Consider the following 15,347-nt stretch of genomic DNA (forward strand, 5'->3'; position numbering starts at 1 on the left):
CGCAAATGCGACAAGTTGTTCGCAATTCCCAACTCGCAAATGTGAGAAATTCTTCGCAAATGCGAACTTAGCAGAAGTCTGGGTTCGCAATTGCAAACCCTGGTCACAAATGCAACATCTGCAACCTGCAACTTTATAACTTAGCTGAAAATCTTTCATTTTTCACATTCTTTCAAAACCAAAACACTCTTGGGCGATTTTTCAAAGACAACTCTTCTTCCAAATCGATTGTAAGTCACTTTCAACTCGTTTCCCTCAATCACTAACATCTTTTCACATGATTTCAACTCAAAATCAATGATTTTCATGGGGAAAATTGGGTGTTTTGGATAGAACCTAGGTTTTTCAAAAATTGGGGATTTGGACCTCGATTTGAGGTCCGATTTCAAAACAAATTATATATTTGGATTCGTGGGGGAATGAGTGATCGGGTTTTGGTTCGAACCTCGGGTTTTGACCATGTGGGCCCGGGGCTGATTTTTGACTTTTTGGGTAAAACTTTGGAAACTTATTTTCATGCATTGGAATTGATTCATTTAGCGCTTATTGATGTAACTAAGTAACTTGTGGCTAGATACAAGCGAATTGGTTGTAGAATCAAGAGGTAAAGCGATAGTAGAGACTTGGATTGTGTTCGTGGCATCGAGGTAAGTGTTTGGTCTAACCTTAGCTTGAGGGATTAGGAGTTGTGTCCTATTTGCTACATGTTATTTGTTGAGTACGACGTATAGTCATGGTGACGAGTATCTATACGTTGGTGTCAAGCATGACCGTGAGTCTTAAATTGAAATTGTTGTGTTCTTGATAAATCCAACGAATACCTAAGTTGTGATTCTCTGTGTTGAGCAAGGATTATGAGTATTCTCGTGGGAATTACTTATGATTGAGTATTGGTGCTAATTGAGGTAGTTAGATGTTGGAACAAGTTTGGTTATAGCTGATTTCCCTCGCCGGGACGTAGTTACTTATACTGTCGATTCCCTTGCCAGGAAAGTGTTGTTTCTTTATTTATCCCTTGTCGGGACTCTTGTTGTGATTGGTGTTTAACTGTATATGTGGATCGGATTGCACGCCGCGATAATATTATATTTGGATCGGGTTGCACGCCGCAACAATACTATATTTGGATTGGGTTGCACGCCGCAACAATAATATAATTGGATCGGGTTGCATGCCGCAACAGTGATAAATGATATGGATCGGGTTGCACGCCGCAACAGAGTTATTATGTTTTGGGATCGGGTTGTGCGCCGCAACAATTGATAATACGAAGTGTTCATAGATTGGTTACGAGTTCCTTATTGTTTGGCTGTAAAATTCTAAATTGTTCTTATGTTTTTCTCTTAATTTACTGTTGGTACTGATATTCCCCCACAACATGTATCCCCTGCCATCTTTACTTGTTTATTCATGTTTTATTTTCCGTTGCATATTATATAACTGCACAGGTTTATTTGGTAGTCTGGTCCTAGCCTCGTCACTACTTTGCCGGAGTTAGGCCAGGCACTTACCAGCACATGGGGTCGGTTGTGCTGATACTACACTCTGTACTATGTGCAGATCCCGGAGCGGCAGCTTTTGGACCGTAGCATTGGGTGGCTGCCTTCAGTCCAGTTAGAGATCCCGAGGTAGTCCTGCAGGCGCCCGCAAGCCCGGCGTTCTCTTTTATCTTTATATGTATTCTGTTTTTATTGCTTCCGAGACAGATTGTACTTTTTTTACAGACATTTGTATGTAGATTCGTAGACAGTCCGTGATATTATGACACCGGATTCTAAGTAGAGATGTATGTTGGCATTGTCGTACTATTTATGATTAATTTATCAGATTAAGTCTTCTGCTTGTATCTATTTATCGTTAATATTTCACTGTTATTGACATGTTAGTTTAAATAGTTAAAAAGGCTAAATAAAAGAGTTAGAAATTCTGTATTACGCGGCTTGCCTAGCTTTCACGAGTAGGCACATCACGACTCCCGAGGGTGGGAAATCCGGGTCATGGCAAGTTGGTATCAGAGCTCTAGGTTACATAGGTCTCACAATTCACGGATAAGCTTAGTAGAGTCTGAGGGGTCGGTACAGAGATGTTTGTATTTATCCCCAGAGGCTATAGATTTAGAAAAACTTCACATTTATTCTTTCTTGTCGTGCGGTTTGTTTTCTCAATGCTAATTGAATTTCTACTCTGTTCTTTCGCAGATGACGAGAACACGTGATTCCTTATCCATCGATCAGCAACCCGAGCCCCCAGCAGCAGCTCCCACGAGGGGCATAGGGCGAGGCCGAGGCCGTACTAGAGGCTTAGGTAGGGGCAGAGCTCAGCCTAGAGCAGCAGCACCAGCGGCAGAGCCTCAAGTTGACTTTGATGATGAGGTTCCAGCCCAGACAGTTCTGGTGGGCCTAGCTTAGGTCCCAGAGGGGTTTATTGCTATCCTAGTACTCCAGGACGCTTTGGTCCGTTCAGTGGGACTTATGGAGAGTGTCACCCGGGCAGGCTTGCTTCCTGTAGCACCAGCCGTCTCTCAGGCTAGAGGAGGAGCCCAGACTCCTGCTACTCGCACTCCGGAGCAGATGGCTCCCTAGTTTCAGACTCCAGCAGCTCAGCCAGTTGGAACAGTTCAGTCGGGTGTGGTAGCTCAGACCAGTGAGGGAGCAGCTATGTCTGTCGATGCCTTGTAGAGATTGGACAGGTTCACCAAGCTCTTCCCTACTACTTTCAGCGGTGCATCTTCTGAGGATCCCCAGGATTTTCTAGACAGCTGTCATGAGGTTCTCAGGAACATGGGGATAGTGGAGACCAATGGGGTCGATTTTGCTACTTTTTGCTTTTCTGGATCCGTCAAGACTTTGTGGAGAGATTATTGCTTGGCTAGACCAGCCGGATCACCAGCTTTGACTTGGGAGCAGTTTACTCAGCTATTCCTGGAGAAGTTTCTCCCCATTACTCAGAGGGAGATCTATCGGAGGCAGTTTGAGCGTTTCTAGAAGGGTTCTATGAATGTTACTCAGTATGAGACCAGATTCATTGACTTGGCCTGTCATGCTCTTATCATACTTCCCACCGAGAGAGAGAGAGAGAGGGGGGTAAGGAGGTTCATTGAGGGACTTATCCAGCCTATTCGACTTCAAATGGCCAAGGAGACTGGGAGTGAGATTTCTTTCCAAGAGGCGGCCAATGTAGCCAGGAGAGTTGAGATGGTTCTATCGTAGGGAGGTGGTCAGGGGTCTGACAAGAGGCCTCGTCATTCAGGCCGATTCAGTGGTACCTCGTCTGGAGGCAGAGATTCGTATGGTAGAGGCCATCCTCCTAGGCCTTTTTAGTCAGCCCTTCAGGTTTCTCGCAGTGCTTCAGGTGGACGTGGTTCTCACATGCAGTATTTTGATCAGTAGCCCTATAATGCACCACCAGCTCCTATCAGTGCACCGCCGCTCTAGAGTTTTTGGGGTGGTCATTCAGGTCGCCAGGGTTAGTCTCAGTTTCCTGAACCGTAGCATTCAGGTGGATGTTTTGAGTGTGGTGAGTATGGTCATATCCGGAGGGCTTGTCCGAGATTAGTGGGTACTTAGTCGCAGCAGCAGGGTTCCGTGCTATGGTTCAGGCACCAGGTGTTCCGTCGCCCGCTCCGCGAGCTAGGGGTGGGGGTAGAGGTGCTAGAGGTTGAGGTAGAGGTGTTAGAAGTGAAGCGCAGACCGCTAGAGGTGGAAGTCAGCCGACTGCAGGCCGTCGTAGAGATGTAGTCCAGGGTGGTGGGGCCCAGCCCCGATGTTATGCTCTTCCAGCCAGGCTTGAGGCTGAGGCTTCCGATGCAATTATCACAGGTATTGTTCTGGTTTGTCGCAGAGATGCTTCAGTTTTTTTTGATCCAGGGTCTACCTACTCTTATGTGTCATTTTATTTTGCATCATACCTGGTCATGCCTTGAGTGTCCCTGTATATGTGTCTACACCGGTGGGTGATTCTATCGTGGTAGATCGATTCCATCACTCGTGTATAGTTGTGATAGAGGGTCTTGAGACTCGTATGGATTTATTGCTCCTGGACATGGTTGATTTTGATGTCATATTGGGGATGGACTGGTTATCACCTTACCACACTATCTTGGACTATCATGCCAAGACTGTGACCTTAGCCTTGCCGGGTTTACCTCATTTAGAATGGAGAGGGACTCCTAGTCATTCTACCTGTAGTGTTATCTCTTATGTGAAGGCTCGGCGTATGGTCGAGAAGGGGTGTTTGGCCTATTTGGCATATGTTCGTGATTCTTGTGTCGAGATTCCTTCTATTGATTCTGTGCCTGTTGTTCGTGAGTTCCCTGAGGTATTTCCTTCAGACCTGCCGGGTATGCCACCCGACAGGGATATTGACTTTTGCATTGATTTGGCTCCAGGCACTCAGCCCATTTCTATCCCGCCATATCATATAACCCTGCCTGAGTTGAAAGAGTTGAAGGAGCAGTTGCAGGACTTGCTTGAAAAAAGGTTCATTAGACCTAGTGTTTCGCCTTGGGGTGTGCCAGTGTTGTTTGTTAAGAAGAAGGACGGATCGATGAGAATGTGTATTGATTACCGGCAGTTGAACAAGGTTGCAATCAAGAATAAGTATCAGTTGTCGAGGAATGATTATTTGTTTGATAAGCTTCAGGGTGCCAAGGTATTTTCGAAGATTGAATTGAGATCTGGCTACCATCAGTTGAGGATTAGAGCATCCGATGTCCCTAAGATAGCTTTCCGCACTCGGTACGAGCATTATGAGTTCTTGGTGATGTCATTCGGGTTGACAAATTCCCCAACAGCTTTTATGGATTTGATGAACCGAGTGTTCGGGCCTTACTTGAATTCGTTCGTGATAGTCTTCATTGATGATATTTTGATCTATTCCCGCAGCTGGAGGAGCACGAGTAGCATCTTAGAGTGGTTCTTCAGACTTTGAGGGATAGTCAGTTGTATGCCAAGTTTTTGAAGTGTGAGTTCCGGTTGAGTTCAGTCGCGTTCCTGGGTCATATTGTATCCGCAGAGGGTATTCAGGTTGATCCGAAGAAGATTGAGGCAGTGAAGAACTGGCCTAGACCAGCATCAGCTAAAGATATCCGGAGTTTCTTGGGTTTGGCAGGCTACTATCGTCGGTTTATGGAGGGGTTTTCATCTATTGCAGCCCCGATGACCCGGTTGACCCAGAAGAGTGCCTAGTTCAGGTGGTCGGATGAATGTGAGGCGAGCTTTCAGAAGCTCAAGACAGTTTTGAATATGGCACCAGTGTTGGTTTTGCTCACGGGTTTAGGGCCTTATACGGTTTATTGTGATTCATCCCGGATTGGACTTGGTGCTGTGTTGATGCAGGGTGGCAAGGTCATTGCCTATGCTTCACGGCAGTTGAAGATTCATGAGAAGAACTATCCGGTTCATGATTTGGAGTTAGCAGTCATCGTTCACGCGTTGAAGATTTGGAGGCATTATCTGTATGGCGTGGCATGTGAGGTGTTCACGGATCACAAGAGTCTGCAATATTTGTTCAAGCAAAAGGAGATAAATTTGAGGCAGAGAAGATGGTTGGAGCTATTAAAGGATTATGATATCACCATCTTATATCATCCGGAAAAGGCCAATGTGGTGGCCGATGCTTTGAGTAGGAAGTCGGCCAGTATGGGTAGTCTTGCTTATATTCCAGTCGGTGAGAGACCGCTTGCTTTGGATGTTCAGGCTTTGGCCTATCAGTTCGTGAGATTGGATGTTTCTGAGCCCAGCCAAGTGTTAGCTTACACAGTCGCTCGTTCTTCCTTATTGGAGTGTATCCGAGATCGGTAGTATGATGATCCATATTTGTGTGTCCTTAGAGACACGGTGCAACACGGAAGTGCCAAGCAGGTTACTTTAGGTGATGATGGAGTTTTGAGATTGCAGGGTCGAATTTGTGTGCCTAATGTGGATGGGCTTCGAGAGTTGATTTTAGAGGAGGCCCATAGTTCCCGGTACTCTATTCATCCAGGCGCCGCGAAGATGTATCAGGATTTGCGACAGCATTATTGGTGGCGGAGGATGAAGAAGGACATTGTTGCATATGTGGCTCGGTGTTTGAACTGTCACCAGGTTAAGTACGAGCATCAGAGGCCTGGTGGTTTGTTTCAGAGGATTGAGCTTCCCGAGTGGAAGTGGGAGCGGATCACTATGGACTTCATTGTTGGACTCCCAGGGAATCGGAGGAAGTTCGACGCAGTGTGGGTTATTGTTGATAGGCTGACCAAGTTAGCACATTTCATTCCTATGGCAGTCTCCTACTCTTCCGAGAGGTTAGGTGAGATCTATATCCGGGAGATTGTTCGTCTTCATGGTGTTTTCGAGTCTATCATTTCGGATCGAGGTACGTAGTTTACCTCCCATTTTTGGAGAGCAGTTCAGCGAGAGTTGGGCACACGGGTTGAGTTGAGTATAATGTTTCATCCTTAGACAGACGGGCAGTCCGAGCGAACTATTCAGATTTTGGAGGATATGCTCCAAGCTTGTGTCATTGACTTTGGAGGCTCGTGGGATTAGTTTTTGCTTTTAGCAGAGTTTTCCTACAACAACGGCTACCAGTCGAGTATCCAGATGGCTCCTTTTGAGGCTTTGTATAGTAGGCGGTGTCGGTCGCTAGTTGGATGGTTTGAGCCGGGAGAGGCTCGGTTTCTAGGTACGGATCTGGTTCAGGATGCCTTGGACAAGGTCAGGATTATTCAGGATAGACTTCATACGGCTCAGTCCAGGCAAAAAAGTTATGCCGACCGTAAGGTTCGAGATTTGACATTCATGGTCGGTGAGCGGGTACTACTTCGAGGATCGCCTATGAAGGGTGTGATGAGATTTGGGAAGAAGGGCAAATCCTAGGTTTATTGGCCCGTTTGAGATTCTTGATCGAGTGGGAGAGGTGGATTATAGACTTGCGTTGTCGCCGAGCTTATTAGCCGTGCATCCAGTGTTTTATGTGTCCATGCTTCGGAAATATCACTGCGATCCATCCCACGTGTTAGATTTCAGCACTGTCCAATTGGACAAGGACTTGTCTTATGAGGATGAGCCGGTAGCTATTCTAGACCGACAGGTTCGTCAGTTGAGATCGAAGAGTTTTCCTTCTGTTCGTGTTTAGTGGAGAGTTCAGCCCGCTGAGGCATCGACCTGGGAGTCCGAGTCCAATATGCGAAGCCGTTATCCCCATCTTTTCCTCGACTCAAGTACTTCCTTCTTCTGTCCGTTCGAGGAGTAACAATTATTTTAGAGGTGGAGGATATGATGACCCAAAAAGTCATCATCACTTGTTTTAAAAGTAAATTCTACATTCTGAGGCCTTAAAAACCTCTTTCGACATCACCTCGATTTGCGTGCATAGTCCGGGCGCGTATCCAAAATGCCATTTTGTGAAAATCTGTGAAAAGTAATGAATTTTGCATTTAAATGAGTTTAAATTGACTTCAGTCAACATTTTGGGTAAACGGATCCGGACCCGTGATTGGACAGTCCCAGAGGGTCCGTAGGAAAATATGGGACTTGTGTGTATGCCCGGAATCGAATTCCGAAGTCCCTAGCCCGAGAAATGAATTTTTAAAGAAAATTATTTTCTGGAATTATTTATGAGTTTTGGAAATGAAAGGTGTTTAAAACTTGATGGTATCGGGCCCGTATTTTGGTTCCGGCGTCTAGTACATGTATCATATGTGATTTAGGATAAGTCTGTGAAATTTGGTAAGAAAAGACTTGAAACGATGTGAATTGGATCATTTTTGAGAAAAATTAGAAAATTTGAAGTTCTTAAGAAATTTTATGATTTTGATCCTAAATTCATAGTTGTTGATGTTATTTTAGTGATTTGAATGTACGAGCGAGTCCGTATGATATTTTTAGGTTGGTGTGCATATTTGGTTTGGAGTCCCGAGGGCTCGGGTGAGTTTTAGATAGGGCACGGGGTGGATTTTGGACTTGGAGAATTGCAGGTTTTCAACTGTTTCAGTGCAGGCTTGCAGGCTTCGCATTTGCAAAGCCGGACTCGCAAATGTGAGTTCGCAAATACGAGGGCCATGTCGCAAATGCGAAATGTAGCCCAGGCCAGCCTACCTCGTAATTGCGAGGATTCTATCCCAAATGCGATCCCCCCCAGTTTCAGCCAGTCGTCGCAAATGCGACAAGTTGTTCGCAATTCCCAACTCGCAAATGCGAGAACTTCTTTGCAAATGCGAACTTAGCAGAAGTCTGGGTTCGAAATTGCGAACTCTGGTCGCAAATGCGACATCTGCAACCTGCAACTTTGTAACTTAGCCGAAAATCTTTCATTTTTCACATTCTTTCAAAACCAAAACGCTCTTAGGCGATTTTTCAAAGACAACTCTTCTTCCAAATCGATTGTAAGTCAATTTTAACTCGTTTCCTTCAATCATTAACATCTTTTCACATGATTTCAACTTAAAATCAATAATTTTCATGGGAAAAATTGGATGTTTTGAGTAGAACCTAGGCTTTTCAAAAATTGGGGATATGGACCTCGATTTGAGGTCCGATTTCAAAACAAATTATATATTTGGGTTCGTGGGGGAATGGGTGATCGGGTTTTGGTTCGAACCTCGGGTTTTGACAATGTGGGCCTGGGGGCGATTTTTAACTTTTTGGGTAAAACTTTGGAAAACTTATTTTCATGCATTGGAATTGATTCATTTAGCGTTTATTGATGTAATTAAGTAACTTGTGGCTAGATACAAGCAAATTGGTGGTGGAATCAAGAGGTAAAGCGATAGTAAAGACTTGAATTGTGTTTGTGGCATCGAGGTAAGTGTTCGGTCTAACCTTAGCTTGAGGGATTCGGAGTTGTGTCCTATTTGCTACATGTTATTTGTTGAGTACGACGTATAGGCATGGTGACAAGTATCTATACGGTAGTGTCAAGCATGACCGTGAGTCTTAAATTGAAATTGTTGTGTTCTTGATAAATCCGACGAATGCCTAAGTTGTTGATTCTCTGTGTTGAGCAAGGATTATGATTAATCTCGTGGGAATTACTTATGATTGAATATTGGTGCTAATTGAGGTAGTTAGATGTTGGAACAAGTTTGGTTATAGCTGATTTCCCTCGCTGGGACGTAGTTACTTATACTGTCGATTCCTTTACTGGGATAATGTTATTTCTTTATTGATCCCTTGTCGGGACTCTTGTTGTGATTGGTGTTGAACTGTATATGTGGATCGGGTTGCACGGCGCAATAATATTATATTTGGATCGGGTTGCACGACGCAACAATACTATATTTGGATCGGGTTGCACGCCGCAATAATATAATTGGATCGGGTTGCACGCTACAACAGTGATAAATGATATGGATCGGGTTGCATGCTTCAACAGAGTTATTATGTTTTGGGATCGGACTGTGCGCCGCAACAATTTATAATATGAAGTGTTCATAGATTGGTTACGAGTTCCTTATTGTTTGGCTGTAAAATTCTAAATTGTTCTTATGCTTTTCTCTTAATTTACTGTTGGTACTGATATTCCCCCACAGCATGTACCCCCTCTCATCTTTACTTGTTTATTCCTGTTTTATTTTTCGATGCATATTATGTAACTGCACAGGTTTATTTGGTAGTCTGGTCCTAGCCTCGTCACTACTTCGCCGGGGTTAGGTCAGGCACTTACCAGCACATGGAGTCGGTTGTGCTGATACTACACTCTGAACTATGTGCAGATCCCTTAGTGGCAGCTTTTAGACCGTAGCATTGGGTGGCTGCCTTCAGTCCAGTTAGAGATCCCGAGGTAGTCCTGCAGGCGCCCGCAGACCCGACGTTCTCTTCTCTCTTTATATGTATTATATTTTTATTTCTTCCGAGACAGATTGTACTTTTTTTCAGACACTTATATGTAGTATTCGTAGATAGTCCGTGATATTATGACACCGAATTCCGGGTAGAGATGTATGTTGGCATTGTCGTACTGTTTATGGTTAATTTATTAGATTAAGTCTTCCGCTTGTATCTATTTATCGTTAATATTTCACTGTTATTCACATGTTAGTTTAAATAGTTAAAAATGTTAAATAAAAGAGTTAGGGATTCTATATTACGCGGCTTGCCTAGCTTTCACGAGTAGGCATCATCACGACTCCCGAGGGTAGAAAATCCGGGTTGTGACACCAAGACTGTGCTAAGACCTTGATTTTCTTGCGCCATCACCTTGATGAAGGGTTGAAAATAGAATATCTTACAGTCAAAGATCCACTTGTTTTGTGGAATGGCTTAAAGGAAAGATATGACAACTTAAAGTTGGTCATTCTTCCACAAGCGCGATATGATTGAGCTCATCTAATGCTCCAAGACTTTAAGTCTGTATCTGAATATAATTCTGCGATGTTCAGAATTACTTCTAAACTGAAACTCTGTGGAGATACTATCACTGACTATGATATGCTTGAAAAAACGTTTACAACGTTTCATGCCTCCAATATGGTCCTACAACAACAGTACAGAGAGAAAGGTTTCTAGAAGTACTCTGAGTTGATTTCTCTTCTCCTTGTGGCTGAACAAAACAATGACTTGCTTATGAGAAATCACGAAAATCGACCCATTGGGTCTACACCATTGCTTGAAGTGGATGAGGTGTATTCCCATTATGCTAAGCGTGGAAAAGGCCGTGGCCTTATTCGTGGTCGTGGCCGTAGACAAGGAAGAAATTCTCCTGGTGTTAATCACCCCCCAAAGAAATAACCACCAAAAGTGGAAAGGGAAAGATGAGAAGCAAAAGGCAAATGGTTCAGAAACTGAATGTTATCGTTGCGGTGGAAAAGGGCATTGGGCAAATATTTGTTGTGTACCAAGACATTTGGTTGAGCTTTATCAAGCATCTCTAAAGAATAAAGGCTCTGAAGCTAATTTTGTCTCTGACAATGATTTTGACATCACCCACTTGAATGTGAGAGACTTCTTTGAGCACCCTGATGGGAAAATAGACCCCTTGATCGGTGATGGATCCGTGGTTAAAGATGATTGAGTAGTTTATGCATATTCGTAGTAGTTAATAAACATCATGTAATCACATTTCTTTACATGAGTAGTAGTTATTAGTATCAATTAGTATTATTTATTTTATGGAATAATGTTAGTTCGTTTTGATTAAATATAATCCTAATATTTGTTTTAAAGAATGTTTCAGTTTGCTTAGACAGAGAATTATTAGTAGTATTTATTTAAGCTACACTGTCTTGTTTGATATTATTACGTAACTACGTTTATTATACCAAAGTTCATTATTTTACACAAATAATCACCCAACAAATTCTTTTCCCTTTACGACTTTTCCTAATTGAAATCTTCAAAATCTTTGGCTAATTTCTCATGAAACTTATGAAACTACAGAATGAGTTTTCAATCATCTCACTAATTCGATGCAAACTTTGTACACAAATGACACTAATTCTTATAGTACCTATTGTTATTGAATAATACATATGTACACAAAATATGATTGTGTTGTACTAGCTTTTATGTTGTACATGCTACCATTGTAAATTTTAGTATTCACATAATCAAATCATAGTCTTAACTTTGTTTCTTTTCTTTTTCCCTAAAAATACTAATGTTTATTCGTATATTTCTTTTGTATGTCAAAAAATGGGAAGCAAATATGAATATCACACAAAACAAACTTGGATCAAAGTTCAATTGGAAAAATATTTGTTTAGTTGATTCATGTACAACACATACAATATTCAAAGAGAAGAAATATTTCTCTCATTTAAGTATGTGTAAGACAGATGTTCCTACAATTTCTGGTAGTAGTAAATTAATTGAAGGCTCTGGAAGGGCTACTATAACTCTGCCTAAAGGAACAATACTTATCATAGAGAATGCAATGTTCTCCTCCAAGTCCAAGAGGAACTTGTTGAGTTTTAAAGATATCCGCCGAAATAGATATCATATTGAGACAATAGATGAGAATAATTGTGAATATCTCATCATTACCAAAAATGTCTCTGGCCAAAAGAGGGTTATTGAGAAGTTCCCATCTTTATCTTGTGGCCTGTATTGGACAAGAATTAGTACAATTGAGACACATTCTACTGTACACCAAAAGGTTACTGATTCCAATACTATTGTACTTTGGCATGATCGATTGGGACACCCTGGATCAATTGTGATGAGACAAATTATAGAAAACTCAAATGCGCATCCATTAAAGAATTTAAAGATTCTTTTAAATAATAATTTTTCTTGCACTTCTTGTTATCAAGGCAAGTTAATTATTAGACCATCACCAACAAAGGTTGGAATTGAGTCCCATGCATTTTTGGAACGTATACAAGGGAACATTTGTGGACCTATTCACCCACCTAGTGGGTCATTTAGATACTTTATGGTCTTAATAGATGCATCTTCTAGATGATCTCATGCGTGCCTATTGTCATCTCGCAACCTCGCGTTTGCAAAATTAATGGCATAAATAATTCGATTACGAGCGCAATTCCCTGATAATCCAATTAAGTCTATTAGACTTGATAATGCTGCCGAGTTTTCATCCCAAGCATTTAATGATTATTGCTTATCAATTGGTATAAAAGTGGAACATCCTGTAGCTCATGTTCACACTCAAAATGGTCTTGCAGAATCTTTAATTAAATGTCTGCAATTGATAGCAAGACCGTTACTCATGAAAACGAGGTTGTCCACTTTTGTTTGGGGTCACGCTATTTTGTATGCATCAATGCTAGTTCGTCTCAGACCGACAAATTATCATAAATATTCCCCGTTGCAATTAGTTTTGGGTCATGAACCTAATATATCCCATTTAAGAATTTTTGGATGCGTAGTATATGTGCCTGTAGCACCGCCATATCGCACCAAATGGCCCCCCCCAAAAGAAAGTTAGGAATATATGTTGGGTTTGAATCGCCCTCCATTATTCGCTACCTCGAAACATTAACGGAGTATTTGTTTACTGCACGATATGCAGACTGTCGATTCAATGAGATACTTTTCCCAAAATTAGGGGGAGAAATTGGTGAAACCAAACGAAAAATTTTGTGGAAAAATTCATCATTATCTCATCTTGATCCACGTGCCTCTATTTGTGAAAAAGAGGTGCAAAAGATTATTCATTTGCAAAAAATAACAAATCAAATGCCAGATGCATTTACGGATCAGAAAAAGATAACAAAATTACATATCCCTACAGAAAATGTTCCAATCCGTATTGATGTCCCTGTTGGACAATCTCTAATCTTATAGCTAATGAGTCAAAAGCATGCCTAAAACGTGGCAGACCATTGGGTTCCAAAGATCGAAATCCTAGAAAAAGGAAAACAAATGATCAAAATGACACTACGAAAGAATCTCGTGAAGAAATCCACGATTTAATAAATTCTGAGATTCATGAGGAAACCACTGAGCCCGAGACTCGTCAAGAAAATAAGGAACTATCAATAAATCCAATCGATATTGAGACAAATTTGAATCGATTGGATATAGTGGGGGATTATGTCTTTGCATATAATGTTGCATTTAGAATTAAGCAAGATAGTGAGGATCTTGAACCTCAATCTGTTGGAGAATGTCGACAAAGACGTGATTGGCCAAAATGGCAAGAAGCAATCCAATCAGAGTTGAATTCACTTGCGAAACGTGAAGTTTTTGGGCCTGTAGTCCAAACACCTAATTAAACCTGTTGGCTATAAATGAGTCTTTGTACGCAAGAGGAATGAGAATAATAAGGTACAAAGATATAAGGCATGCCTTGTTGCACAAGGATTTTCACAAAGGCATGGTGTCGATTATGAAGAGACATATTCACTCGTTATGTATGCTATAACGTTCCGTTATCTCATTAGTTTTACTGTCCATGAAAAGCTTGACATGCATTTAATGGATGTGGTTACCGCCTACCTTTATGGCTCATTTGATAATGAGATATATATGAAAATTTCCGAGAGATTTAAAATGTCCAACACACATAATTCAAAGTCCCGGGAAATATTTTCAATCAAATTGCAAAGATCTTTGTATGGTCTAAAGCAATCAAGACGAATGTGGTATAATTGTCTTAGTGAGTATTTATTAAAGGAAGGTTATATAAATGATGCCATTTGTCCATGTATTTTTCTAAAGAAAACAACATCGAAATTTGTTGTACTTGCCGTATATGTTGATGACATAAACCTTATTGGAATTCCCATAGAACTCCAAAGGCAACTGATTATTTAAAGAAGGAATTCGAGATGAAAGATCTCGGAAAGACAAAATTATGTCTTGATTTGCAAATTGAACATTTGGCAAACATAATTTTTGTTCATCAATCTGCCTACATAGAAAAGGTATTGAAATGGTTTTATATGGATGGAGCACATCCATTAAGTACTCCGATGGTTGTTCGATCACTTGATGTGAATAAGGACCCATTCCGACCTCAAGAAGAGAATGAAGAGCTACTTGGTCCTGAAGTACCATATCTTAGTGCAATTGGTGCACTAATGTATCTTTCTAATACTACAAGGCCTGACATAACTTTTTCAGTTAATATCTTAGCAAGATATAGCTCTGCTCCCACAAGGAGACATTGGAATGGAATCAAACACATATTGCGGTATCTAAAAGGGACTACTGACATGGGCTTATTTTATGGCAATAATTGCAGTTCCGATCTTGTTGGTTGTGCCGATGTTGGGTATTTATCCGATCCACACAAGGTTCGATCTCAAACAGGTTATGTTTTTACCTGTGGAGGCACTGCCATATCTTGGCGATCGACTAAGCAATCAATTGTGGCTACTTCATCTAATCATGGTGAAATAATTGCTATTCATGAAGCAAGTCGAGAGTATGTGCGGTTGAGGTCTATAATACATCTTATTCGAGACAAATGTGGTTTGAAATGTGACAAACTACCCACGATTTTGTATGAAGACAATGCAGCATGCATAGCCCAATTGAAGGGAAGATTCATAAAAGGAGATAAGACAAAACACATTTCACCAAAGTTATTTTTCACACATGATCTTCAAAAGAATGGTGATATCAATGTGCAACAAATTCGTTCAAGTGATAATATGACTGATTTGTTCACCAAGTCTCTACCGACGCCAACCTTCAAGAAGCTAGTGTACAAGATTGGGATGCGAAGACTAGGATGTGAATTGATGCTCTCATCAGGGAGAGTTTAATATGCGTTGCACTCTTTTTTTCCCTTACAAGGTTTTGTCCCACTTGGTTTTCCTTGCAAGATTTTTAATGAGGCAAACAAAAGGCGTATTATTAAACATGTGTACTCTTTTTCCTTTTCCAGGATTTTTTTCCCATTGGGTTTTGTTTTAGTTAAGGTTTTAACGAGGCACATTACTTATTGAGTAGACATTC

This window comes from Nicotiana tabacum, chromosome 3 (assembly GCF_000715075.1).
Source record: "Nicotiana tabacum cultivar K326 chromosome 3, ASM71507v2, whole genome shotgun sequence".
NCBI lineage: Eukaryota > Viridiplantae > Streptophyta > Magnoliopsida > Solanales > Solanaceae > Nicotiana > Nicotiana tabacum.